Source organism: Echinops telfairi, unplaced genomic scaffold (assembly GCF_000313985.2).
Source record: "Echinops telfairi isolate 266 unplaced genomic scaffold, ASM31398v2 ScPeMD7_7469;HRSCAF=8507_0, whole genome shotgun sequence".
Lineage (NCBI taxonomy): Eukaryota > Metazoa > Chordata > Mammalia > Afrosoricida > Tenrecidae > Echinops > Echinops telfairi.
In genome coordinates, this window is record NW_022111372.1 from 73546191 (window position 1) to 73550565 (window position 4375).

A 4375-nucleotide genomic window follows, 5' to 3' on the forward strand; every position below is an offset into this window, starting at 1 on the left:
TGACTTAAAATCAGGAAAGGTGTGCTTCAGAGTTGTAGCTTTTCACCGTGTTTATTCAATTAGTATGCTGAGCAAATAATAAGAGAAACTGGATCATATGAAGAAGAACATGGCATCAGGACTGGAGGAAGGCTTATCAAACCCCTGCAATATGCAGAATACACAACCTTGCTTGCTGGACGTAAGCAGGACTCGAAGTACTTACTGTTGAAGATCAAGGATTGCAGCCTTCGGTATGGATTGCAACTCAACATAAAGAAAATCGAAATACAACTAGACCAATAGTTAACACCATCATAAGCAGAGAAAACATTGAAGTTGCCAAGGATTTCATCTTGCTTGGATCCACAATCAATGCTCATGAAACCAGCAATCACGAGATTAAACAACACATTGCATTGGGCAAGTCTGCTGCCCGAGACCTATTTAAAGTGTTAAAAAGCAAAACTGTTACTTTGAAGACTAAGGTGTACCCGACCCAAGATACAGTATTTTCAATCACCTGACATGCATGTGAAAGCTGAATACTGACTTAGGAAGACCGAAGAGGAATAGATGCATTTGAATTAGAGTGCTGGCAAAAAATACAGAAAATACCATGGATATTTTTATGTTTGTTCAAAAGAACAAACAAATCTGTCTCCATAGAAGTACAGCCAGAATACTCCTTAAGGGAAAGGCTGGATAAATTTCATCTCACACATTTTGGACATGTCAGGAAGTACCAGTCCCTAGAGAAGGACATCATGCTTGGTGCAATGGAGGCCCAGGAAAAAAGAAATAGGTCCTGGACAAGATGGGTTGACTACAACAGTGGGCTCAACTATAAGAACAAGTGTGAGGATGCCACCATACTGTGCAGTGTTTACTTCTGTTGAAGATAGGGTTGCTAAGAGTTGGAACCAACTGAAAAGCACCTAAAATAGCATGACAGTGAAAATAAAATCAATGATGAAGAAATTGAAATATTACACCAATTTCTTCAGTCTGAAATTGATCAAACATGCAATGAAGATGCACTAATAATTATGAGGGACTGGAAAGTAAAATGTGAAAACAAAGAGGAAGGAGGAGGAGTTGGAAAATATGGCCATGGTGATACAAATGAAACTGGTGATCACAAGATAAAATTTTGCAAGACCAACAGCTTCTTCATTGCAAATACTCTCTTTCAACAAGGTTAGTATGAGCTATACACGTAGCTAGATGGAATACACAAGAATCAAGTTGGGTGTATCTATGGGAAGAGATGACAGAGAAGGTCAGATTAGCAGCCCATCTGAAGCCACAGGTTGACTAAGGAACAGACCATCAATTGCACTTATGCAAGTTCAGAAAATTAAAGCAAACCTATAAGAAGCAAGGTACAACTTTGAGATTTGACACAGGTGTACACATTGTACACCTGATGAACTGTGAGATAACATAAAGAACGTCATGCATGTGCATACATTCCTGGGCTGAGGTCTGGGTAATATGGCAGAGGTCAGACTAAACCCAGGGACACATATGGTAGCCAACTAAAAAAGATGGGGGAGGGGAGAAAAGACATGGGTAGCCAGGGGAACAGGGCACTAACCCACCCAAGGGGAGGGTGTTGTTTATATCTCCACAGGGAAAGAGGGACCAGACTTCAACCTGGTGCTCCAAGACAAGAACGCAACTCACTGGCTTGAAGCAAGGAACCAATAGAGAGACCTGATGGGCCAGCCCCATTGCCAACTAAGTGAACAGCCCTCCCTACCCCGAGAAGAATTCCTTTCAGAGGGCAGCACTGAAGCTACAGCTCAGAGGGAGGGACATGTCTGATCAGAGCACACAGGAGCAAATGAAGGGGGAGGGGAAAAGAATGAAGCACATCCTGGCCCACCAAGCCTGAGGATGATATTTTTGCTCAGAGCAGCCAATGCACACAGAGGACCATAGGGCCAGCCCCACTACCAAACACAATGTCTCTCACTGACCCATAGTGATACAGGGGACAACACTGGAGACACATTGTGGGAATTGTGCCCAATCTGACGCCACCACACTGAAACAAAACACTATGGGAGTACAACATCAGAACTATTTATAGGCTTTTCTTTTTTTGTCATTGGTTTTTGTTGCTTTGTTTTGTTGCTTTGTTTTGCTCTGTCTTGTTTTTGTGCATATTATTATTTATACAGGTCTATCTAGATAAGATAGACAAGATAAACAATCTGGAGGAGATGCTCACCTTCCCAACACAATCACTGAAGACAAAGTGGGTGCATAAGCAAATGTGGTGAAGAAAGCTGATGGTGTCCAGCAATCAAAAGATATAGCATCTTGGGTCTTAAAGGCTTGAAGATAAACAAGCAGCCATCTAGCTCAGAAGCAACAAAGCCCACATGGAAGAAGCACACCAGCCTGTGTGATCACGAGGTGTCGATGGGATCAGGTATCAGGCAACAAATATGCAAATGTGCTTGACACAATGGATGGATGGATGAATTGTGATAAGAGGTGTATGAGCCCCCAATAAGATAATTTATTATAAATTTAAAACTAGAATGTCATACAAGAAGAAAGCAAAAAAGCTCACTAAAATGACAGGAAAGAAAGAAAAGACAAAAGTGGATGTCAGAAAAAACTAGAAGGCGATCAGCTCCTTTTTCCCCTCCCTCCCCGCTCCCCACTCCCTCATGAACCCTTATTAATTTACAAATTTAAAAAAAAACCTAGAAGGTAAAGCAGCTGAAACTAATTGAAGAAATGATGAAGTAAAAGAACTGAACAGAAAATTTCATAAGGCAGCACAAGAATGCAAAGTAAAGTATTACAATAAAATATACAAAGACCCAAAGTTAGCAAACCAAAAAGGATGAGCTTACTGAGCATTTCTCAAGCTGAAAGAGCAACAAGGAAAAGTCAACCTTTGAATTGCAATATTGAAGGAGTCTATGGGCAAAATATTGAACAATCCAGGAATCATCAAAAGACAATGGGAGTAATACATAGAGTCACTGTACCAAAAATAACTGGTTCCATTCAGCCATTCCAATAGGTTGCTTATGATAAAGAGTCATGGTTTTGAAAACAGAAGTCCAGAGCATCCGCGCCATCTCAGCATGGAGGTGGCAGCGAGGTCCGTTTTCAGTGCATGGTTTACCCTGCCAAGCACTTCTGCTGGATGCCAGCAAGGGAGGCCGTGTGCCAGGCACTTGACTGCTGAGCAGGGCAGAGATCCAGTCCAAGAAAGAGGGGCACATTGGCTAGTTTATCTTTACCCAGGATGCTAAGGCAGCCATGACTGGTCGTCTGATGATAAAGAAATTGGTTGCAGAGAAATTGAATATTCCATGGAATGATATTCACTTGCAAAGAACTGCAAAAAATAAATAAATAAGTACTTGCAGAGGACTCATTGAATCCATATCCCAATTTCAACGTTAACGTCTCTCATTAGGAGACTATGCGATACTTGCTTCTGAGCTGCAGGTTGGAATTGATATAATGAAGACTAGCTTTCCGAGTCGTGGCTCAATCCCAGAATTCTCTCACATTATGAAAAGGGAAATGTACTAACAATGAGTGGGAAACCATCAGAAGCTTTAAGGTTGAATGAACTCATCTGGATATGTCTTCTAGAAACTGAGCATTGGAAGGAAGCTTTATCAAAGCCACTGGTGAAACAATATGTGTGTGAATATTTAACTGGAACGCCAATGTGCTCAGTAAACGTTCACACAAATCACAATAACGTGTTAAAATAAATAAACACAGGCTGAGAAGTAACAGACAATCCCATCACTTAAAAAATAAAAAGCCGTTAGTGTTGGACTAGGATTTGAATTACAGTGGTTTGAATTTTATATTAAATTTGAATACAAACCAAGTTTGTAAACTTGAATACAAACCAAGTTTATAGAGAAACTCATTCATTCCTGCATGGGAAGGAAGAAAAAGAATGGGTATTTGAGGACCGCAAAATAGATACGCAGCATTTTGTTGCAGTAGCTCTTGAGAAACACAATGGTTGTCAATGTCAGGATGCTCCATCTCAAGATGAGGCTGAGCCTACCCGCAGCCGGCTCAGGTTCTGACCTTTAGTGACTAAATGGCGTCTGCTGTTCCTATGACCCTGAAGAGCCTCCGTTTGGGGACTGTTTTTGCTTCACAGAAGAAATACTAATAAGAAATGGCACAAAATCATGATATGACTTCTTAAGTAACAAAGAAAAATGAAAACTTTGTAATCTTTGGTACTCACTGAAAAATGACTACCTCGTATCCAATTTTGTTTCCAAAATAGTTAAAAACAGCAATCACCTTTCCTATTTAAAAAAATCGATTTCACTGGAGGGTGGAGGGAATGTGGGGTAGAAAGGGGGAACCGACTACAAGAATCTAC

At 40.8% G+C, this 4375-nt stretch overlaps 1 pseudogene; it reads left to right on the plus strand.

Moving 5' to 3' along the window:
• Positions 1–3092: 3092 nt before the first annotated feature.
• LOC101664490 lies at positions 3093–4179 on the plus strand (annotated as a pseudogene).
• Positions 4180–4375: the final 196 nt, after the last annotated feature.